Below are 24,813 nucleotides of genomic sequence, written 5' to 3' on the forward strand. Positions count from 1 at the left end.
CAGGTCTCTGTTTACCTGTAAACAGCAGCCCCACTCCCCAGCAGGGAGGGGAGGGAGCGGTTTGTTTTCATTACTTTACAGTAAGAGGAAAGTGTGACAGGCATCCACACTTGGCCTTCCTCTCCCGTGGTGTCTGATAAGCTAATCCTAACCTCACATCAACTCATACTCCAGACCGGCAGACTGATGGAAGTAAATCTCTCTCCACCTTTTAGCATCTCCTGGAATGGCATCAAAGAAGACAGTGGAAATGGTGTAGAGGCTAAAGGTCCAGACCTGTGTGGAATGGCCAGCATGGTTTTCTATGTGGAAGAAGGTGCCAACGTGATCAGTCTCCGGGAGTCTCAGCCAGGATCTCCAGGTTCTGATTTTGAAGGTCACTCATGGTGAGCAGTCATGCAAGGAAGTGCCTGCTTTGACAGTCTTGCATATTTTTGTCTGTCTGCCTTGGTCTGCTGTAAAACTCAAGTTTTCCATTTCAATGGCATGCTGCATTGCTTTCCCCCCAAACTTTGCGATCTAACTAAAAGAATATGGTCCTTGGACTGAGCAGTTGTGCCTGCATTGCCAACCACGAGGAGCAGTTGGCTTCTTCACGTGGAACCTGGGAGTGGTAGATTCAGATGGGAAGCCCTTCTCATTGGGGATTTCAACCCTCTGGTGGTGAAGATGTCCCATGTGGAGGCTATCTTCTTGAAGTTTGGCAAAATTTGGGTTGCTCTGTTCCAAAGGACTTTGCTGACGTTCAGTATGTTGAGGAGAAAAATGTCCGGTGGATGATTGCTGGCCAGTGTTAGATATTAATCTGGCTGCAGAGCCAGAAGTGAACCGAGGAAAAGCAGGTGTGAAACGATAAAGTTTCACGTTTATAATAGAGTAGAGAAAGTGATGTGATTTCCCTTATCTCCTCCTTATTGGGGAAAAGGAAATAAAAGTATTTATTCTGATGAGAGAGAAAAAAAAAAGAAGAAAGGAGGAAGGAAGGAAGGAAGGAAGGAAATAAAGAAAGAAGGAAAGTAATAGATAAAGAAAAAAACAGAACACTTTCAATTCAAAAAGCAAATTGCTAGAACATGAGGAAAGCTGCATGTACCTAACTGAATTGCAAAGAAATATTCAAAATCATGTCAATATTATGAATATTTATCCTAATTAGTAAAAAGGGAATTTGAGAGCTTCTTTTTCTTCTACCTTTTTCAAGGAAACATCTTTCTAACATAAGGTTATTAAAATAGTTTGAGAGGGTTAGCAAAATGTTCTTAAAATTGTCATATTTTGTTGAGGTGGAGAAATAGAATGGATAACTCTAATTTGAAATCTACAAATCTAAACTTAGGGAGTGAGGAAATATGTGGTTCAACGTGTTGAACTAAACATGTGTTTAAATGAAATATCTGAAAGCATAAGTTTTAAAATAACAAATTTACAACATCTCTGGAAAACAAGACACAGTGCATCAATGGCCCAGACACTTTAAGAGATCTGGGGGAAATTAGAAAGCACCAAAGAATCTAATAGAGTTAGTTATGTTCACAGAGAAAACACATCTACAACAGATGTAATGAAGAAAGCACCTTAAAAAGCGTTCTAAGGAAACTCCAGATATGCCTCAAAGTACAGAGATCCGGTGGGTCGTCCAATGGTCCTGGCCAGTGTAATCAATTAGTGCTCACCTGGGCAACCCTCTCCTGCTCCACCTGGCTCACAGCAGCCAGTGGGAGCACCCGTCCTATGAAGCCCTTAGGACAACTCTCAGAATGAACTCAGCATCTGCTGAGGAAGGCCCCAAGATCTGAAGTTGCTGCTGGAAGAAGCAGGGCAAAGACTAGGGAGCTCTTGACATCCACAATGGATGTGCAGAAGCTGGGAGATACTCAGCTCTCCCCAGGAGTGAAACAAGGCATAGTGTTCTTCCTGCAAAGGAAAGCCCTCCTTTCTGACAATTTTGAGGACTCCCAGTCAACCACCTGCCTGCGGCTCCCCGTGCCCAGGCCTTACTCAGCCTTCCCATTCAAGATGAGGTTTGCTGGGGAAACAGACTTAGACGGTGGCAGAGGATTTTATGAGCGCTACCACTACTAATCAATGGAGTATTCCACTCACAAATATGAATAGACAACCAAGGGTCACCAGATACTCAATGACAACCAAGAGCATGAAACAGAAGCCCAAGATGAACAAATGAAACAACTAATCTTGAAAGGAATAGATGCAATACACAAAGCAGAAGAATCAAGAAGCATTCCTGGGAATTAGAAGTACAATGACAAACTTCAAAAATAAGAAAAGATCAAAATAATTTTGTTATGAATGATAAGTGTGTGGTCCAGATCTCAAGTTGAAAGTAAAAGAAAGGAAAACGAGGGGTGCAAGGGTAGTTTCGTGGTAGAATTCTAACCCTGCCATGTGGAAGACCCGGATTTGATTTCCAACCCATGCACTTACCCAAAAAAATAAAAACAAAAACAAAAATGCAACAAATGGTGCAGCAGTAATGGGAAAGTCACATGGAAAAAGAAGGAAATGTACCCCCACCATACAGCATACAAAAAGAAAGAAAGAAAAATGATAGAGCAGATAAATATTGACCTAAAGAAAACAAATAGGTTACATTAATGTCAGACAAGATGATTTGAAGACAAAAAGTATCACTAAATATACAACTATGTGATGAACAAAAGAAAAAGGAAAAAAAAAGAATGTTCATATTGTATGTTGTTTTTATTAATAAAATTTTTTTAAAGTATCACTAAGAGTGGAGAGCATCACTACATAATGATAAAAGGTTCAATTCACCAGGAATATAAATTAATGTACTTCCAAGAACTTAATATAGCTGTAAAACACATACAGTAAAAATTGATAGAACTATAAGGAGAAACTGATAAAACCTTTATTACATTGGGAGGTTTTGACACACACATTCCAGTAAATGGTAGGTCAAGTAGACAAAAAAAATTCAGCAAAACTATAGAAGCTTTGGAAAACATAATTAACTAGCTTGGTCCAAAGGGCATACAAGGAAATCTGTACCCAGTTATCATAGCACATACATTCTTCTCAAGCACGTATGGAATACTTATAAAAACTTGACGCATACTAGATCATATAGTGAGTCTTAGTAAATTTTTAGAAATAGGTAACACTACTACCTTATTTTGCCCCACCAAATCAGACTTTGAGTAGAGACATGAAGGAAGCTGATCTTCTCAAACTTTAATGTGCACACAAATCCACTGAAGATCTTGTTAGAATGGAAGTTACAATTGAGGATGTTTTGGATGGGCTCTGGGAATGTACATTTTGAGCAAGCCCCCTTGATCCACTTCCTGCCATGCTCTGCATCCATGGTGCAGACTCTGCACCCTGGTCTTGTGGTCCAAGGCCCTGCCCCTATGGCCCCCATGCCACCCTCACACAACCGCTTGTTCCACACCCCATGCTCACAGGCACCAGTGTAGCACTCCCACTCAACACCTCATTCTGTGCTGCAACGCCCCACCACACCACTGTGTCCCACCCCAAGCCCTGCATCCTGCCATAAGCCCATCACACAAATACAAAACTTTAGACTACTGCAGGAAATCAACTTCCAAATCAACCCTGTCAAGATAATTACATGCCTCAAAATCAACATAAAATCACAAAGCATATGAAGATGCAAACAAATATGGTCCACCCTAATGACCAAATTAAACCACTGGAAGAGACACAGATTTTGGAACAACTAATCAAAGATATTCAGACAACTCTACTAAATAAATTCAGCGGGTTGGCTAATGACATAAAGGAGATCAAGAAGACACTAGTAGAGCATAAAGGAGGATTTGAAAGAATAGAATAGAAAAATAGTAGATATCAGAGATATTAAAGGTGCTGTAGACCAAATTAAAGATATACCAGAGATATTTGAAGAGGCAGAAGAAAGAATAAGCAAACTAGTGGACAGGACAATTGATCTCAAACACACAAAAGAACAAATGGCAAAAAAGATGGAAATTTTGGAATTGAATCTCAGGGAAACGATGGACAAAAGGAAGTGCACAAATATAAGCATCATCAGTGTCCCAGAAGGAGAAGAGAAGGTAAGGGCTAGGAAGATAAGTTGAGGAGGTAATGGGGAAAAATTTTCCAACTCTTATAAAAGACATAAATATGCAAATCAAAGAAACCCCATGCTTTTCAAATAGAATAAATCCAAATAGGCCTACTCCAAGACACAAACTAATCAGTTTGTCAAATGTAGAAGAGAAGCAGAAAATCCTGAAAGCGGCAACAGAAAAACAATCTACTACATAGAAGGGAACCATGTAATATTGAGTTCAGACTACTCAACAGGCACCATGGAGGAAAGAAGGCAGTGGTATGATACATTTAAGATACTGAAAGGGAAAGACTTCTAGCCAAGAATTCAGTACCCAGCCAAATGGTCCTTCAAAAGTGAAGGAGAGATTAAAATTTTCACAGACAAACAAATGCTGAAAGAATTTGTCAACAGGAGACCAGCCTTACAAGAAAGTTCTGTCAGCAGAGAAAAAAAAGCCAGGAGAGTGAGGTGTAGAGGAGGGCACAGAATTGAAGAATACCAGTAAGGGTAATTTACAGGGTAAAAAGAGAAATGGGAAAAAGAATATATTTATCTGGCAAATAAAATCCAAAGGATAAGATGGTAGTTTCAAGAAATGCCTTAGCAGTAATGACTTTGAAAGTTAACCGGCAAAATTCACCAATTAAAAGACACAGATTGGCAGAATGGGTTAAGAAATATGTTCCCGCTATATGCTGCTTACAAGAGACTCATCTCAGACCCAAGAATACAAATAGATTGAAAGTGAAAGGATGGAAAAACATTTTCCAAGCAAGTTGTAACCCAAAGAAAGTGATAGTAGCTGTACAAATGTCGGACAAAATAGCTTTAAATGTAAAGGCATGATAAGAGACAAAGAAGGACACTGCATATTAAAAGGGATAATACACCAAGAAGAAGTAGCAATCATGACTGTTTTTGCTCTGAATCAAGGAGCTCCAAAGCACGTGAGGCAAACACTGGCAAAACTGAAGGGAGCTCTGCCTAGATGGGAAGAAGGGCTCCAGGATCTTGGGACCATGGTCTCATGTACCCAAGCATGGGATGTGACTAAGAATGGCACTGGCAATTTCTCCAGTTTAACCACACCAAGAGCAGGGCTTTGGTGGTATTGTGGAAAGGGCATCCTCTGACCAGTTTCGCCCAACAAGTGGAAAGGGACCTGTGCTCTGGTCCAATTGGCCACCCCATCCACCTTGGCATTTGAAAAAGAGGAGGATCGAATTAATTTAGACAGTATAAGGGTGGCAAGGGAAATCCCAGATGAGTTTAAGGCTAAAAGCCAAGTATCTGCATGATTTGAGTCATCTTAATTCTGGTGGATCACCATCAACAAAAATGTGAATTGGATTAATCAGTAAAGGGTGCCGTTGAGGATATAGCAGAACAGTTGGATGCTATTCGCTGAATGATCTAGGAGAATAAGATAGCCCTAAACATATTAGCAAAAAAAGGGAGGCATTTGCATTATGGTCGGGGGTAGTTGTTGTGCATTTATCTCTTCAATAATACAGCCCCAAATGGAACTATCAGCAAAACTTTACAAAGTCTGAGGGCCTTATCTGAAGAACTGGTGAAAAATTCAGGCATTGATAACCCCCTCGCAAGACGGTTAGAAAATTGGTTTGGGGAGTGGAAAGGGGGTGGCACTGTCCATGCTAATTTCTTTAACCATCTTAACTGGGGTACTCACAATACTTAGGTCTGTATTATCCCAAGTGCCCAATGTTTAGTTCAGCTACTCATCAAATATCTACTTAAAGAGGAAGATCCCTACGATGAAGAGTGTGAAAAGGTTCATATCAGGTTTAAAGGGAGACTAAAATATGAAAACTAAAAGTTTGAAGAAAAAAAAAGAGAGGGAATTTGTAAGAATCAAACTAAGTTTAGCTTTCACAAAAGATGATGGCAGGCAGGGAAAAGGGAGGTCCTCTGACACAAGCTTAGAACTGGTGCTAAGTCCTTAATGGCCAGGGTCACTAAAAATGTAAAACATAGGAAGGGGAACCTGTGGCGGGAAGTTCAAATTAGTTAGATTATAGGGATAGCCTGTAACTTCTGAAGTATACAATCAGCGTAGAAACAGGGGAGGGGCCTACGTGCTAAGCTTAGGACATAAATACCTGTGGCATTCTATTGTTTGGTGCAATGGCCACCATTTTTCGGGTGGGCACCTCTTCTTGCAAGATCATGAATAAATTCTTTTCTTCTCCACAAAAAGAAACAAAAAACAAAAAAACTGAAGGGAGCAGTAGACGTTTCAACAACAATAGTAGGAGACATCAAGACATCAATACACCATAAGAGAGAATAACCAGGCAGAGGATCAACAAGGAAAAGAGAATTTAATATGTTAAATGAATTAGACCTAACAGACATACATAGATCATTACACCACTAAACACCAGGATGTACATTCTTCTCTAGTGCGCATGGGATGTTCTCCTGGATAGATCATATATTGGGGTACAAAACAGGTCTTTATAAATTTTAAAAGGTTGAAGTTATTCAGAGTACTTTTCTCTGATCACAACAGAATGAAGCTGGAAATCAAGAACAATCAAAGAACCAGAACTTTCACAAACATATGGAGATTAATTAACACATTCTTAAACAACGAGTCAAAGATGGAATTGCTAGAGAAATAGTAACTACCTGGAGACTAATGAAAATAAGAATACCATATATCAGAACTTATGGGATGCAGTAAAGGCAGTGTTGAGAGGGAAAGTCATTGCTCTAAAGGCCTATATTAAAAAAGGAAAAAAATCAAGAACTTAACTTCTCACCTGGAAGAACTAGAGAAAGAACAGTATACTAACCCCAAAGCAAATAGAAAAAGAGAAAATTAAAGCTGAATAAATTAATTGATGAACAATAGAAAGAATCAATAAAACCAAAAGTTGATTCTGTAAGAAAGCCAATTAAAGGAAGTCAATCAAAGTGATGGACCACTAGCTAGGCTGGCAAAAAAAAAAAAAAAAGAGAGACAAATCACATTTTGTTTATCCCTAGAAATGTGAGATATGACTCCCAGTGATGAGCTTGGCCCTGGTACTGCAGATTGAGTCCCTGACCAAAACAGGGGAAAGAATCATAACAAATAAGGTATCAGTGGTTGAGAGAGTCCAAATAGAGTCGAGAGGCTACTCTGGAGGCTACTTGTACACAAGCTTCAGCTAGACATTGCTACTTATCATGGTTTACCAAACCCTGACCAAAACCATTCCTACTAACCCTAAAGAACACTTAAGGATTATCTGGCTTCTACAAAGGTTCCATGCACTCTGATTACTTTCCAGAAACCTACACCCTCCAGATGGGTTCCTAAGCTAGCTAAGTCCTGAAACCCAAAGGGTCCAGCTTCTCCAGAACGTCGACTAGTTCTATCCCCATAACCCATATTATCAACAGCCCTTTCCAACATGAAAAAGTTGGAATGGGCATAGCCCTAATACCCCTAAAGATTGGAAGAAAGATCAAAGGAGAAGGTGGAGTTAGAGAAGATAGGCTTTAACAAATGAATATAATTGCTGAATCATTATATTACTATTTCTTTTAGTTCCAATGTCTTGGAGCAGCTAGAAGTAAACCTAAAATTGTGGAACTATAACCTGTATCAAACTCTGAAGTCTGTTCTACAACCAATTGTTGTGGTGTGCTTTGAAATTTATTGCTTTTTTATGTATATGCTATTTTTCACAATTAAAAACATCTAAAAAAGTTAATGGACTGAAACGTCAATTAAAGGGCAGAAATTGTCAAATGGATAAAAATTAACACTCAGCTATGGATACAGAATTATAAGTAAATTCACTTCCCAGTGCCTGTCTATGCAAAAAAAAAAAAAAGTAAATGGATGGGGAAGTATATACTATTCAAACAGTAAGCAGAATAAAGCTGAAGTAGCTGTGGTAACATCAGACAAAACATATTTCAAGACAAATAGTATCACCAGAGTCAGAAGGAATACTTCATAATAAAAAAGATCAATTCATCAGGAAGATTTAACAATCGTAATTGCAAATGCACATAATAACAGCTTCAAAATACATGAAGCAAAAATTGCCATAATTAAAAGGAAAAATAGAAAATTTCACAATCACATTTAGATATGTTAACACTTCTCTCTCAGCAATTAACGGAAAAATTAGAAAAAAAATCAGCAAACACAAGATAGTATGACCAACACTACTGATCACTTGACAGAGTTGCTATTTATAAAACATTACACCCTCTCACTGCAGAACCCGGGTCTTCTCACCCGTACATGGTATATTCACCAGACCAGACCATACATTGGACCATAAAACAATTCTCAATAAAATTTTAAAGGCTGAAATCACATAGACTATTTTCCCTGACCACAATGGAGTTAAATTAGAATCAACTACAATAAAATAATTAGGAAAAACCTATATGCTTGGAAATTGAACAATGTATTTTAACATCAGGGTTTCTCAACCTGGGGCTGGATAATTCTCTGTTGTAAGGGAGGAAGATTAGCAGTGTTCTGGCTCTACCTATGAGATGCCAGTCATATGCCTCTCTCCAGCTGTGACACCCAAATGTGTCTCCAGACATTGCCAAATATGTCTCAGAAACCAAATCACCCTGGTTAAGAACCACTACTCTAAATAACCCATCAGCTGAAAAAGTAACCTCATTGGAAAATAGAAAAAATTTTGAACTAAATAATAAAAAATAACATCAAAACTTCTGGAATGCAGCTAAAGCTACCCGCAAAGGGAAAGATATAACATTAAATGCTTATTTCAAAAAGAGTTGAGAGATTATCCTGGAGGTTATTCTTGTGCATTATATAGCTATTCATTTTTAGCTTATGTTGTATTGGAGTGGCTAGAGGGAGGTACCTGAAATTGTTGAACTGTGTTCCAGTAACATTGATTCTTAAAGATGATTGTATAACTATATGGCTTTTACAATGTGACCATGTGATTTTGTAAACCTTATGTCCAATGCCCCCTTTATCCAAGGTGTGGACAGATATGTAAATAAATAAATAAATAAATAAGCAAAGGACAAAAATAAACAAATAATAGGAGGGATAAAGAGCAAAAAACCTCAATTGTGTAGATTGCAATACTAGCGGCCAATGAAAGGTGGAGTAAGGGGTATGGGATGCATGGGATTTTTCTTTTGTCTTCTTAGTTCTTTTTCTGGAGTGATGTAAATGTTCTAAAAATGATCTTGATGAATACATAACTATATGATAAAAAAATGATAAGGGGGATGTATGCACAGCTATGTGATGATGCTGTGAGCCAGTGATTGTATACTTTGGATGGTTTGTGAGGTATGAAAATATACTGCAATAAAATTAAAAGAAAAAAAATGATCTTTCCTAGCAAATTTCTGATTTATCAAACTCCCTTGTGCTAAGATGCTGGGTTAGAATTAACTATTTAATAAGTAATCTGTCTATTTTTAAATGAGGGTGCAATATGATTCCAAGGGAGTGAGATGGGGATTGGATTGAACACCCCATTACAGGTGTAGGTGTTTGGAGCAAAAGAGGTCTGTACATCTGGGGACAAGCAGGCCCTTCCGTATCCAAAGACAGTGCCATTAGGCACCTGGGAGTAACCACTGTTGCAATGTCCCAGGCCCAGCAGGTCCCATCCGCCCCCCTCCTCCAGGAAGCCCTGTGCCATAGCCAGACAGCTCTGTTACCCAACACCCAGCCCTGGAGCACCAGCAGCTCAGTTTAGGCTGTAGGTGATCTCATTTGAATGAAGTAGATGAGTCAACATTCACAAAAAGACCTTCTAACTTGCAATCTGAGAACAGGTTTAGGAAGAACAAAGCGAAGGATAGAAATGTAACCAAGAACTATCTCTTTATTGCTTTTGAGTTGTTTAAGGGGGTTTTAAGGGATTAAGGCTAAAATAAAGGTTGACTGTAGGGAGAGGAGCAGGGTATCAATTGAACAGAATAGAGGCCTTTGTGCCGACTAAGAGAAGAGGCACATTAAAAGAAAATCTCAGCAGCCTGGCTGCTCACAAAGGGACAGTGAATACAAACACCAGATTTCAAGCATGTGGGGAAAAGTCAAGGTACAGGGATGTTTGGGCGGGGGGGTGGGGGGTCCCAATTTCTTATGAGTAGGCAGTCAACAGCTACCAGAGATTCCCTGGCTCCTCCTTATAAAGACTTTCCAAACTCACCAAAGCCTGGGAGGAACCTTCCATCAGGCACTGAATGCAAAAAGAGGGGCTAACCCCCAAGAGACATGGAACTAATGCTTACCTTATCCAAAGACCTGAGGGGTTCAAAAAAAGCTTCATTGAACCATACAAGTTAGACTTTGGTGTGGAGGTTGCTTAGGGCCCTCACAAAATCCACACCTGCCTGGAATCTCAAAATGTGACCTTATTTGGAAATAGGTTCTTTGCAGATGTAATCAGTTAAGGATCTTGAGATGATATGCTGGATTTAAGGTGGGCCGTAAATCCAATGGTGTCCTTATAAGAAGGGGAGAGGACACAGAGACACAGAGAAGGCGGTGTGAAGATGGAAGCAGAGATTGGAGTGATGAGTCTACACACCAACACCGGCAATCACCAGAAGCTAGGAAAGTGGCATGGGACAGATTCTCCCTCAGACCCTTCAGAAGGAACAAATCTTGCCAGTCCTGCCAGCACCTTGAGTTCAGACCTCTAGCCTCCTGAACCGTGAGAGAATACCTTTCCATTGTTTCAAGCCACCAGTCCTGGTAATTTGTAAGGGCAGTATAAGGAAATTAATCACTTTGCATATAGATAGGAACTCCCTTCTGCCCCCATCCTGTTACTTTCTTCTCCTTTTCCTTTTTGTAGAAATTTTGTTTCTCCATGTAGAATTTTGTTTTTATTGTTGTATCAGCCTATGTTTTCTGTCTTTATTCTCTCCTCTGTCTCACTCATGACTGTTTGTCTGTCATTCTCTGGAGGAGCTTTCCGCACATTGGTACTATGAATATAACTCCCAACTCTCTCAATGGATTCATGATGGAGAGGGGATTTCCACTGATGAGAAATTTCCTCACACCCACTTCTCTCTCTCCACCTGCCACACACCCATAGTCAAAGTCATAAAGGACAGATCAGGGCTCTGGGCAAAGGAATGATTTATTGTCTTCTTTCAAGTGAACAGCCTCAAAAAGCCCAATGGTACTTGTCTATTTTTATCCTTCAACAGTTGTTTTACCCTCCCAATCCTCCAGTAAGCCTGCCAGATTTTCAGTGGGGAAATCTAGCACAGCTAGGGGCTATCAGGAGGTGCCCTTGTCCCTTCCCACCAAACCAACCTTCTTCAGGCCTCTCCTGCCATCAGACTATCCACATTTCCTCTTCCATAATTCCTTTCAGGACTTTCTTTCCTCTCTGATTAGTTCAGCCCTGATAAATTCTTCCCTACCTCTTTGCCATTCATTCAGAGGCCTGGGTTAAGATCCTGGCCACTAGGAATCCGCAGGAGCTGAGGACCATGGCTACTTATCTCCCTTCCCCTCTTTTCCTCAACCTTCAAATGAAAAGCTCTAATAGGGGTTAAGTCCACGATTCCAGTTGGAGTTTGGCTTCTTTGAGAGCAGAAACAGTTAAACACTCCTAGTAAGCCTTGGAAAGAATGTACACCAGAATCATTAATGTTTTTCAAACTTAATTTCACATTAAAAAAAAAATCTCTCCAGCCCAAGAGATTCTGATTGCATGGTTTTGAGTTAGAGCTTGGAGCTTTTCCTTTTTTTCTTTTTTTAACTTCTCTCATGATTTCGGATTGATTGACAGACCATCTGACATAGATCTCCTACTTATATCTCAAATACAAAGTGAAACGGATGTATCTAGTTATTATCTCATTACCATGTTCACCTGAACAACCACAATTACCAAAGGGTATAATTTTGACAGACTAAAAACCCACAGACTCTCTTTTGGGCCCTGATTTTCTGCTGGAAACATGGGTAAGGTTTCAAATGGCAACAGTTAGAGAAAACAAGCTATACTGGAATTCAGAGAGTTTGGGGTTTTATCCTAACAAAAGGCTTTAATGGCAGAAGCCAAAGTCAGGGATGAGGAATGTCCAGAAGCAAGGTGAAAAGTCCACACCATAAGTGAGCAGCTTATCTCCTCTGTGTTGTAATTCCCTTGGCACTAATACGAACGGACTTTCCAGGCACTGAGGGTCTGTAATGATGGGCACAGGGTGGGTAGAGGTGGGTTGGGATGGGTTTGGACCTCCAGGAGATGTGGTCATCTCAGACCATGGCTGTGGTGCAGGGTGGGAATGGACAGGACACACTCAATTGTGGCTGAGCCCAGCAGCCCATGCGATGTTGAGCCTTAGGGTTTCGTCTGTGCATCATTCCCTATTTAGGCTCATATTCTTTACTATGTAGCTCTAAGACTCTTGCAAATGCATCAGCCTCCAGAGGAAAGCTGGTAAGAGCGGCATGAGATGATTCTGAGAGGTGAGCAGAGGCCCAGTTTGGTAAGGCCTTGAAGACTCTGGTAAAGGGTGTTTGTTTTATGGTATGGGTGTTGGGGAAGTTTTAGATGGGTTTAATGCTCTGCCTTATGTTCCTAAAATATCATCTGGCTGCTGCCCAGAGGATTGTAGGATGTCGGTAAGAGTGGGAGAAGGGATGCTTTTTGGACATCTAACACAGAAGTCTAGGCCAAGAGCATGATAGTAGAGAGCATGGGAGCTGTGGAAATGTTTTGCAGATTATGGTATATTGTGTAGCTATTTTTATTAGGACTTGCTGATGGATCAGAAATGGAGAATGAAGGGAAGACAGAAATCAAGGTCGATATCTATGATTTTTATTGAGGAACTGGCTGGAAAGTTGTGTAATCTACTGTGACGGAGAAAAGCTAGGGAGGAGTAGGCTTGGGTGGGTGGAAAAGATACAGAGAACCATGAGTTCTGTTATGCTTGAGCTAGACTTGAGATTCTTGTTAAATGTCAAGCAAAGATATGAAGGAGATAATAAAATGTATGTCTGGAATCCAGTGAAAGGCTAAGGCTAGAGGTATGAATTTGGAAGTCATTGGTATACAGATAACATTTAAAGCCATGGACTGCGTTATCTACAGACAGAGTCTAGGTAGAGATGAGAGGCACACTTGGGATCCAGCCCTGGTTCACTCCAAAATTTCAAACATGCTTAAAGGTTGATATTGGGTCCAGTCAGGAAACAAAAAACACTTCACTTGTCAGAGAGCCAAGTTATTTAAATAGAATACAATAAAAAGGACTGTTAATTAGGTGTAAAGCTGTTAATTAGGCTGCAGCAAGAGTAAAAGATGACAATAAGATAACAAGCAACTGTGGAAAACAGCTAACACCCCTACCTGCAGCTGAGAGAACAGAGAGAAGAGGCTGGAATTGTTAAGACTTGGAACTTTGAGGCTTGGTCGGGGAGCAGTGGCTAAAGCTGCAACTCAGGTCTCTGAGATGTTCCTGCCCAGGGAAGGCTTGTATCTCTGGGAAGCCCAGTGAAGCTGGTTCTGCGAGTGTTGAACAAACTAAAGTCAGCTTCTGCCACAGAAGGAACTCCCATCCCTGGAAAAGCAATGTCCCTGTGCTGATGCTCACCCAGAAGCAGACAGAAAAGAGCCCCTGCCTTCTCGCTCTTCCAGTCCTTGGAGGCAACCGCCAGGGCCCCCTATTGGCAGAGCCTAAATTTGGTTTACAGGGTTACCAAATTGAGTAACTGGCACAGCCCACATCTATGGACACTCTTCAACATATAAACCAACATCCATGCAACAATAAAACAGATAGCCACAGATAGCCACATTCAAACAAAAATATTCTCACATATTACCCAAAATGAGGAGATGCAGAGTCCTGACGGTTGAATTCATCACTGGGCTGTTAATGTTTTAGTTTTGTAGGCTACTCAAGCAAATACCATGAAATGGATTGGATTAAACAATGGGAATTCATTCACTCACAGTTTGGGGGGATGTTGCGGGGTGTGTCCAAATCACGGTGTCATCAAGGAGATGCTTTTCTCCCAAGGACAGTGGTTTTCTCAGACTGGCTACTGGTGATCTTCGGTCCTTAGCTCGATACATGGCAACCTTTCCAGCCTCTCTGTTCTCTTCCAGGTTTCACTGAATTTCAGCTTCCTGCATTTTTATGGCTTTCTCCTTCTGTGTCTGAGTTGCATTTTTTTTATGAAGAACTCCAATAAGACTCGCCTTATTGGTCTGGGCTTCACATTCTTTAACTGAAAGGTCCTACTCATAATCACAGGAATGGATTAAATTTAAGAACATGTTTTTCTGGGGTACATACAGCTTCAAACCACCACAGGTGATTACTTCTCAAATTCATTGAAAATTCAATCCAAATATTCTGTTATCTAAATGCTAAATTGTGAAGTTAATCTCTAACAAAACTTATTTAAAATAACACAAGGAATGGAGGACAGAAAAGAGAAAAATAGGTAATATGTACATGCACACCAGTGAGAAACAAATGTGCAAAGCTGTTACAGTTTTTAATTCTAACAATTTATTACAAGGTACTGTCACCAGGCTGAGGTTGATACTATGGACTTCCTTCTTTCACTACTCATTCTATATTCCCTTTGCCTTCAGGCTGGACCTCAGCCCAGACCTAACATAGAGCCTTTCTGCAAGGTAGAAATGCAGTGTTTAGAGTCCTGGCCCCAGCATCACAGGGTTCTTTACCTGGTGGAGTGACACAAAACTGCATTTTTGAAAAGTATGTATCTTTGGTGTCTTGACTTTGTTGAACATGGACGTACTTAGAAATGCCCCCAGAGAATCTCTCAAATTCCGGACATAAGTCCTCCATGCTCTTGTATTAGAGCAACAAATTAATTTTCCCATGGTAACTGAGATCAGTCACCTCTCCTGCGGAATAATACCCTTCTTTACCTATGATTCAATGGCATGTGAAGCCCAAAATGGCCAGGTGGCAGTCTCATCAAGGTGTAATAATGTGTCCCCTGGTGAATACATTGCTTTGTTGGGAACTCAAAATTTTGTAGATGAGGGGAAAAAATTCAACAAATGGGTTATTAGGTGAAACAGTGAAAGGACCCACTTCTATTTCTACCTCTGGAATTCCAGACTGAAGTATTCTGGCTATGGGAGAGATGGCACCATAAACTGATCTCTGATTCAAAGCTCATACTTCATTCTCTAAAATGCAACCCAATCTGTCCAGAGTGCTGTCTCCTGAATGGCATGAGAATTGAATATTATGTAGGCCTTTCCAACTTTCTGTTAGGCCAATTGCTTTGGGATGATGACATGTATAGTGAGACCAGCTAAATTCAACTATGTGAGCTCACTGACATGCTTCTTTTGCTCTGAAATGAGTCCTTTAAAATTTGGGCAGAAAATGTGACAGAAATATGGCTTTCCTTATCTTCACAGATGGCAACACTGGCAAAGAAGGTGAATTATGACCCCAAATTCATTTTTATTCCAGTGAGGATACATGTCTGACCCCTTCATGAATGCAAGATCCAATAACCTCAATCTTCAGGAGGTGACTGGCTGATATACCCAGGGAATGGCACCATACCAGAGGCTCAATAAACTCTGCTAGGGCAAGTGAAGTATTCAGTAGTGACCAGATAAACCCAGGTGAGAGAAAACCCATAGTATTGAGTCTATGCATACCTTATGTCCCTGCCATCATGGACATATTCATGAGGCTGTAGAGTAAGTCCTGGGGTGACTGGAGAACGAGGCTGACTGACAGCCACAAAACATGTCCTTTTGACCACTTGGTTTTTTAAAACCTCTTCTGCAGTGGATAATCTGTATTGAGTAGTTGCACATAAGTATGCTCACATGTCCTTTTGACCACTTGGTTTTTTAAAACCTCTTCTGCAGTGGATAATCTGTATTGAGTAGTTGCACATAAGTATGCTCACATTTTGTACCCATTCTGAAAAGCCCATCACATACTTCTTCACCACAACACCTTTCAGCAATCTTTCAATCCTTTTCTTTCCAAGACCTTAACAACATTGCCGAACCATTGGTAACTTCCTGTGGATCAGTTTAGATTTGGGCTTCTGGCCATCTCTGTCAAGACAAAGTGGACATCTAAATGAACCCCTCAAAAATCTGCCCAGCAAAAGGATTTTCCTTTGACACTGTCTTTCAGGATCACTTCTGAAAGGAGTAGTAATGCTGTTGCTGTCCATTTTCAGTTATTATATTTGTACAGAAAAATCTATTTAAAAGGACAGTTTTTTTCTCCTGTCAAGTGGTTATAAGGAACTGTCAATGAGACCTTTGCAGTAGATTGAGGAAGAGAAGGCAATGCAGCAGGAAAAGAAAAAGCAGTGTGCATGGAAGACTAGACTTGCTTGAGCCTTCTCTTGTCCTTATTCAAAAAGTAGTAGTCTTAGGGGTTAATTTATAAATAAGCCTAAGTAGCACATTCGAATGTGATAGACTGTTGTCTCCATACTCCAAGAAGGCCCACAATGCATTGTGTCTCTTTTTTACTGTAGTAGTGGTGCATAGTACAACAACTTGTCCTCCACCTTAAGGACTGCTGGATATGCTCCAGGCCATTGGATACCCAGAAAAATCATTGGGGTGACAAGCCTGATTTTTCATGGGATTTATCTCCTTCTCTCTGATTTGTTAAATCCTATGAAGGCATCTAAAGTACTCATATAATTTTTATTATATAAATTACTTGCTACTCCCAGCTCACCAGATCTGATCAGTTGATCCCTGTTATCAGTTTACTAGACTAGTGTGATATTATGCATAATGTCCAGATGATCTGATCAAGATAATTCTAGCCTAAATTATGGAGAATGCAGGGAAACTGATGGAGCCCTAAGGCAAGATTATGAAAATAGCCTGTTTGCCTGCCCCACCTCCCCCGAGATAAAATCCAAACTGCAATTGGTAGGAAGGAAAAAAAGTACTTATTTACTAGTTCAGTAGCTAGATTCCAAGTAGCCACAGCTATGTAGTTTTTTTTTTTTTTCAGTAAAGTCACTATATCTAGGACAGCAGCTGCATTTAGAATCATCACCTGATAAAATTTGCAATAGTCCACAGTCATTCTCCCGTGTCCACCTGCCTTCTGTATAGATCAAAAGGCAAGTTAAGTGGGGGTGGATAGTTTTCACCTTTTCTGTGTCTTAAGGTAGCATTTATCTTTGCAACCCTCTTCCCCCTGCTCCTCAGGAACATGGTATTTACTATCTTGGTGAGATGGAGAAGTCCCAGAGGGTTCTGTTTGATCCCTCCAAGTTTAAAAAGTCCTTACTCCATGGCTCAGAGAGTCAAGACTGGAATTCTTCTATTTATCAAGTATATCTAGCCCATTTATATTCATGAACTGGAGAAGTAACCACATGATTGGTTTATGGACCTACTGGGTTCAATAAGATTTAGAATTGATTCCATGTATCACCTGGCCACCATCTGCATACTGGAAAACCAATCACCAGTGGCTTAAATCTGGAAGGCTCATGAATCTGGAGTACTGGGTGGGAACAGTTCATTTCTACTCCATTTGGCGGAGCAGCTGAGCATGCTGGAAGCTGCAATCGTCTGAAGCTGGTACTAGGGCCAGGGAGATTCAAACAACTGGGGATTGAAACAGCAGGGGCTCCTTGAGCATCCCCCTCTCTGTTTCCTTATGGCATCTCCAAATGGTGGTTTCAGAATCACCATACATCTTAAACACTGACATACTTCCAATGCACATGTTCCAAGAAGGAAAGACAGGTGAGGGCTCTATCACGTCTTATGATGAAGCCCTGGAAGCCACAGGTCATCGCTTCTTCTACATTCTATCAATTGAAGCAGTCACAAAGGATTGCCCTGGTTCAAGTGGAAGGGAAATAGTCACTTTCTGATGATGGGGAAGAGACAAGGTTCTGGAAGCCATGTGGGGCTGAAAATACTGTTGTGATCAGTTTTGAAAATAAAACCTGCCCCAGGACTCAGAATTATAACTTGCCTTGGACACCTTTTCCAGACTGCAGCCCCTGGTTCTTTGTAAGCCCTCTGCTCCCCAGGAGAGCAGTGTAACCTCATAGCTACCCTGTGGTTAAGGGCCAGGCAAGTGCCCAGCTAAACCCAGAAGACATCAGGAAAGTTCCTGGCTCTGGAACCAGTGTGATCACTGTGTCTGCATCCTTGAAGCACTTGTGGTTTGTCACATTGCTGTTCATTCAGAAGCTTTCCATGGATGAGAAAAGTCTAGGGACATTTTCTAGCTAAAATCACTCATCTGCCATATCCCTCCCCTAAGCTCACAGCTAGGAGATCTGAGCCCATCTGTTTTGGGTCCTTCCACACTCCCAGATGGAGGCCTGTCCTCAGCCATGAAGATCTCTCCCTCCCCTGCTTTGACAGGGGGACTACCCCCACTGTTCCTTCATATTCAACGTCATCACTACAAGCTTGCTTACCACATATTGCACAGGTTTCTCTGGCTCAAAGAAATGCATCGCTAATGAGAAATCTGGTGAGGGTCCACGGCCATCCTCTTTTCTTCTCCATGATTCCCTTCCCTCTTTTCCTCTGCCATTCCTCCTCACCTACCCTCTCATTCTGCACCAGCCCTTTTTCAAGAACACAGCCTTGGCTACCTCTGTTCCAGTTGCAGAGATGCCACTCTCTCCTCCAGGAGATGGTGGTCCAGGGCCAAAGGTGCCCACAGACCTCTTGGCTTTCTCAAGATCTTGGGTTCTTCTTGAAATGTGACAGGCTCTGTCTATGACTTGTGGTTCTTACCCCGAGCCAAGAGAAGAAAACCACTCTGTCCTCATTTCACAGGAGAGAAGAATGAACTATCCAGAAGGATCTTCTGTATTGATCCAGAGGAAAACAACTGGTAGAATTAGCCTTAGCCTGTACAGCTTATGTAATATATATCTCTCGCTCTAACTTTAGGTACCTGTTGGCTGAAGACTGGCTCAGAGTAGGGGATGGCAAGCCATGTTTAAACTCCCTCCCTCTCTCCTAGTGGATCCAGGCATGTCACATGGAAATTCACAACTTCTCCTTCCAGATGGAGATGGGGCAGCCCTCTTGAGATCTAGGCCAGGTCTAACCAGAGAACCTAATAATTCCTGCTGATCACATTTCATCGGAAATTTCCAAAATACTGATCTTGTGAGCAGCACTAACTGATAAGGTCAAGTGAGATTATACAATGAAATCATTCTGACAGAACACATTATAAAAGACAAGTAAAAACTGTTGGGCTCTGCCACTGATCAACTGGAGATGTGGGAAAATCACTTAATTTCTCTGGGTTTTAGTTTTCTCATCTATCAGATGAAGAACTTGGAAGAAAGCAAAATGTATAACCAAATTCAGATTGAAAGGGTGACAAGGACTTGTGCAAGTACGCTTCAGTCCACCCAGCTTTGAAATCTTCTGATTTTCAGAAGGGAAGTTGTCACTGAACTAGCATTTCTTTGGGGAAAGACTTGCAACCAGAGGATCTGGGGTTGGAGATTGCAGGAAGGTGGGGGGGGGGGGGGGGAGGAGTGGGAGAGACAAGAGGCAGGGTTGGGGGAACTTTATAAACCAGTTGTCTAAATCATCTCTCCCCTGGTGGCCCCTCAACTTGGAGGTCTGAGTGAGGTGCTCCTCCCCAGGGCACAGGCTGCCAAACTGCCACCCACCGCCACCGGTGAAGCCCCCAGAGACCACAGTGCAGAAGGAATTCAAAGGAGCCTTCCCATGTACAGGTGTGTGCATTCCAGGCCTGACACCTGACTCCCCCGCAGCCTTTCACGGCCGTTTGTCCAGAGGCAATATGCAAACTAAAGCTGCCTTGTCTCCTCTGCCTGGCAGCCCCAGTTTTCACTGAAGCTTTCTTGGTCCAAGGGAAGTGGATTAGAGAGCAGCCAACTGACTGAATCATGGCAAGCTGAGCTTTTCCTTCCACTTTGTTCTGGTACAGTTAGGAAATTGCAGTGGGAAAATGAAAGAGAGACGCTCTTCCCAAGATTAGATCCAGCTTCTACCTCACCAAGTGTGACCCCATAACTCTCAGGGCACCCCTTTACCAGAAGACCCCACCTCAAAAACTAGCATCAAGGTATTTCTTGATATAGGCTGAAGGAATTGAATTCAAGCAATGGACCAATTCATAAGAAAAGAAGCTATGCTATTGGGCCTCCAAGTGGCAATGCTATTTTCAAGATCCCGTCAATGAAACCCATGCTGACCAGTGGTGATCATGATGTGGTAGGGATACAGAGGCAGGACAATATCTTGCTTCTTTCCCAAGTTGGTCAAGTCCCTACCTGAGCTGCCAGCAGAGAACCATAGCAGCACCAGGATGCTCAGCTGGAGTTCAGGATCTGGAGTGGCTTGTTCTTGTCCTAGACCTGAATTCTGGATCCAGGTCTTCCCCTCCTGGTAGGTTGCCTTGTCTTCTCATTCATTTCTTAGTTCACTCATTTACTTACTGACTCGTTTGTTCTCTCCTCTGCACCAGGTACCAAGTTGCAGAACAGAGAATACACTGAGGAATTACAGCATATAGAAATCCCCCAACTCGACTCTCAGCCTAGAGAAGGAATGTGTGCTTTTTTGAGTGTCTTGGGAAAGCAGTTTCCTAAGTAGATAATTATAATGTGGCATGATGTGGTGATAATAATGGCATGTGCAAAGTTTTATGGAAGTTCAGGGACAGGGAAATTAACTCTTCCAGAGAAGTTGAAAGAGGTTTCACAGAGAAATTGGGTTTTCTTGAAGAGAAAAGTTTGTAAAGACAGGAATGATATTCCTGTCTCTACTGGGAAATTCAGACAATAACATCAGAATCTAAGGCCTTAAGGCAGGAAAGTACAGACCATATTTGGTGACTATGATCACAATTTTCCAATAAAGTGAGTGTCTACACTAAAAATAGAAAAGAACCATCTAAAAAATCATCAGCCCTCATTAGACTTCAGGTAAGTGACTGATTACAAAACATACGTAAGAAAAATCAATCACTTCTTTATTTTCAGAAATAAGCAAATAGAAAAGAAAATAGAAAAGAAAATCTTTTTTCATTAACCACAACAGCAATGACAAACAAAAGACGTAGAAAAAAACATACGAAATGTGCAGGATGTAGACGAACAAAACTACAGCACTTTCTGAAGGGCACTAGAAGAAACAGTTACATTATAATTCCAGAGGGAAAGGCATAAATATTCATAAATTTAAATATGTAATCAGAGGTGGTAGTTCAAATCAATATGCTAGACATATATTCTTTTTTTATTAATTAAAAAAAAATTTTTTAATACCGAACAAACGCAAACATTCTTAAATTGATCATTCCGGTCTACATATGTAATCAGTAATTCACAATATCATCACATAGTTGCATATTCCTCATCATGATCAGTTCTTGGAACATTGCTTCTCTGTATCGTTCCAATTTTAGTATATGTGCCACTGAAGCAAGCACTAGACATATATTCTTAATAAAGAGTTGAGAGATAATGGTAACCATTTGGAATAAATATAAAATAATCCCTTTGTCATACCAAACTCCAAAATAAATTCCCAAAAGACTTCACTTCTTTTCCTTCCTTGCTTGTATTTCAAATCCCTTTGCCAGAGTCCTCAGTGAGCTCAGACCTGTGACTCCAGGCGAAGTACCCAACAAGAAAAATTAAACCTTGTGGACTTTGTTGACAAATCCAGACTCTGCATGAGTCTTTCGGCAATGAAAACTTGGTGAATTTCTTTGCGTCCCTTGAAGAGCAGGACTGTGATAGGCAGGCATAGGCTAGGAATACTATTAAGATTAAAAATCTCAAGTAACTGCCAAAGTGGTGATGAGTGAACTTTTCAATGCAGTAACCATAAATATTTTGCTTATAGTTTCTCCTTCTAAAAAGAGAGAAATGTTGTTTAGGCATTATTTGAATTAGCTCTTTCTGAGCCCACTAACAGGTAAATACTTTTTCTAAAGGCAGCATTCACCTTGTATTTTTGTTTCTGGAGAGATGACGGGTGGCAGAAACACGCAAGGCTCTTGGCAGACAAGTGAGAAAGGCTGAGCTCTCCCTCTCTGCCCCTCGCCTCAACCTGCACTCGGACTTCCCCTCGGAGGGCCGATACACAACCTGGCTGGCTTCCCAGGCAGCTGCCTCCCAAGGGAGAGCCGCCCAAGCTCCCTTCATTGCCTCGGGGCTGGAGTTACCTGCTGAGGAAAATGGCTCCCAAACAGCAGGAGAAAAGGAAGGAAGGCCATTTGAGCAAAGGAATCTGAGCATGTGGTATTTTCTACCCAGAACAGCCCATTTGCGCTAAGTAAATTTACAGGAATCCAAACATGTCCAGAAGCTCATAAACATTTGAGGTTTTCAGCTACAGTTTCCTGAGTGGTACGGTGAAAAGAACCATCAACTATTAAAGAGACAAGGAAAGGGACTTTGTACATCCTGGAATCTTTTGGAAGGATTAGGGCAGCTAGATGGTGAAATCAGATCAAAGACTTAGATTCCAGGGCAGGCAGTGGAAGTCCCATATTGTCCCAACCCAGAATTCCCAGTGAGGCCAGAGAGAGTGGGTTTTCCCCTGCTCATTCTTCTCCGGCCCTCTGCTTTTGTCCAGTTCTTTATGCCTTCCCTTTCCATCACAAGAGCTTCAGGCAAGTGCTTGCCTTGTTTGGAATACTCACCACTTCCAAGCCACTGCCGGGCCTTCCCTACCCTTCATTTGGCCCGCAGTTCCTCTATTCTTCAGGTCTCAGGTTTGACATCATTTTCTGGAGGAAATTTCCAACCAACACCCCTTTCCTCCACCTCAAAAACATAAATTAGTGGGTAATTCAGCCGCCGCGCCGGGGGCGGGGTGGGGGTGTGTGCTGGGCGGGACTCTTTTCTCTCAGATTGACTCCGAAGCTGCTGGGAAAGCAGGTCCACCTGGGCCGGGAGGAGGCTCATGAGGGATTTCAAGAGATCGCAAGAGGACCCACCTGTGGGTGTCAGTGGCGCACCATCTGGAAACATCATCATGCAGTGGAATACAGTTATATTTGGACCAGAAGGGACACCCTTTGAAGATGGTACTTTTAAGCTAGTAATAGAATTTTCTGAAGAATATCCAAATAAACCAACTGCTAGGTTTTTATCTAAAATGTTTCATCCAAATGTGTATGCCTATGGTAGCATATGCTTAGATATCCTTCAGAACAGATGGAGTGCAACATATGATGTATCTTCTATCTTAGCATCCATTCAGTCTTCGGTTGGATGAACCAAATCCAAACAGTCCAGCTAATAACCAACACAGCACAGCTTTATCAGGAAAACAAACGGGAATATGAAATCAGAGTTTCGGCCATTGTTGAACAAAGCTGGAATGATTCGTAATAGATAACTGGTCTGTTAATCTTTTTCATCGCTGTCATGTGTAATGTACTTCTCAGTAGAAAGGCTAACAAATTTTAAGTGCCACCGGTTTTAAGGATTCTGCAGAAAGAGAAAAAGAAACAAATCCTTTAGTTTAGAACCAACAAAAGCTTGTATATCTTGATTAACGTACTTTTCATTGCATGGTGTGAACTAAGTCATTGCTACATAAATTTGTAATATATCCTGTTTGCATTTTTTTCCAAGTGTATAATGTTGGTGTGAAGTTTTCATAACAGAATATACACATTTTGTAAATCTGTACTTTTTTCATTGAATGCCTTATTTTTTAATTCTTTAGATTTTTAAATTGAAGAAAAGCACTTAAAGTTTTTTAAATATGAATATTACATGTAAAGCTGTTAAAATACATAACTTCAGTGCCAAAGACTTTTGTCACTTATTTCCTTATCTGTGTGGGAGGGGTTGATAAGTCTCTAGCTGTCCATTAATTGATCATTTCAGTCCCAATTTCAAAAGAACAGATGTATATATATATATATATATATAAAACCATCAAGAAGTTCTTCAAATTTGATTTTAAACACCAATTGTAATTTCAAACTTTACTTTCAATGTACCTGTATTAGTTTTAATTGAACAATTATGTTCTTGACTGGTTTAATTCTGCCCAGCTCTGTATTTAAGCCACTTACCGTGGTCTCTTTATGCACTACTTACCGTTAAACTGTACCTTTTGCAATTTCACAGTTAGCACTTCTGCCATGAGCAGAGAGCTGATGTGACTTATTTTGCTGCTTGGTAGCATCTTTAAAAGGTTTTTGATTAATGAAGAAAGTAAAACCATGAATATTTCCCAAAAGCATTTCTCATCATTAACAGTGAATAAGAATCGAGCAAGGCAGGTGTTAAGAAGGAATCCTGATGTAATTTAAACATTTGAAAACTGCCTCTTGCATATCTGTTTATTCTGGAAAATGTTTACCACCAGGACTTACCGAGTTGCTTTCCTTTGTGAAGATTTGTTTTTTAATCTCCTGAGTTATATAAAACCTGTATTGCATTTTAGTTTACTGGATCAATTTAAAACCCAGTATTGTCGAAAGCTGACACCAAGCTATCCTATGCCTTGAAATAGTATAGAAAATGGAAACTATGCAAGTAAATTCTATTGAACCAAAAACAAAATATCTAAATTAGGAGATAGTTTAAATATGATGCTATAACTACATAATTAACTGTGACTTCAGCAGTTCAGAAATAAGAGAGCCTAGATACGCATGTGACATTCTTCCTACTTTTATATGTTTGAAATTTTCTGTCGTAAATTATAAAATAAAACCATGCTGGCAAT

At 40.8% G+C, this 24,813-nt stretch overlaps 1 pseudogene; it reads left to right on the top strand.

The window, feature by feature from the left end:
* Positions 1-294: 294 nt before the first annotated feature.
* Positions 295-23,459, top strand: LOC143661174 (ubiquitin-conjugating enzyme E2 B pseudogene; annotated as a pseudogene).
* Positions 23,460-24,813: the final 1,354 nt, after the last annotated feature.

The sequence above is a fragment of the Tamandua tetradactyla genome, chromosome 17 (genome assembly GCF_023851605.1).
Source record: "Tamandua tetradactyla isolate mTamTet1 chromosome 17, mTamTet1.pri, whole genome shotgun sequence".
NCBI lineage: Eukaryota > Metazoa > Chordata > Mammalia > Pilosa > Myrmecophagidae > Tamandua > Tamandua tetradactyla.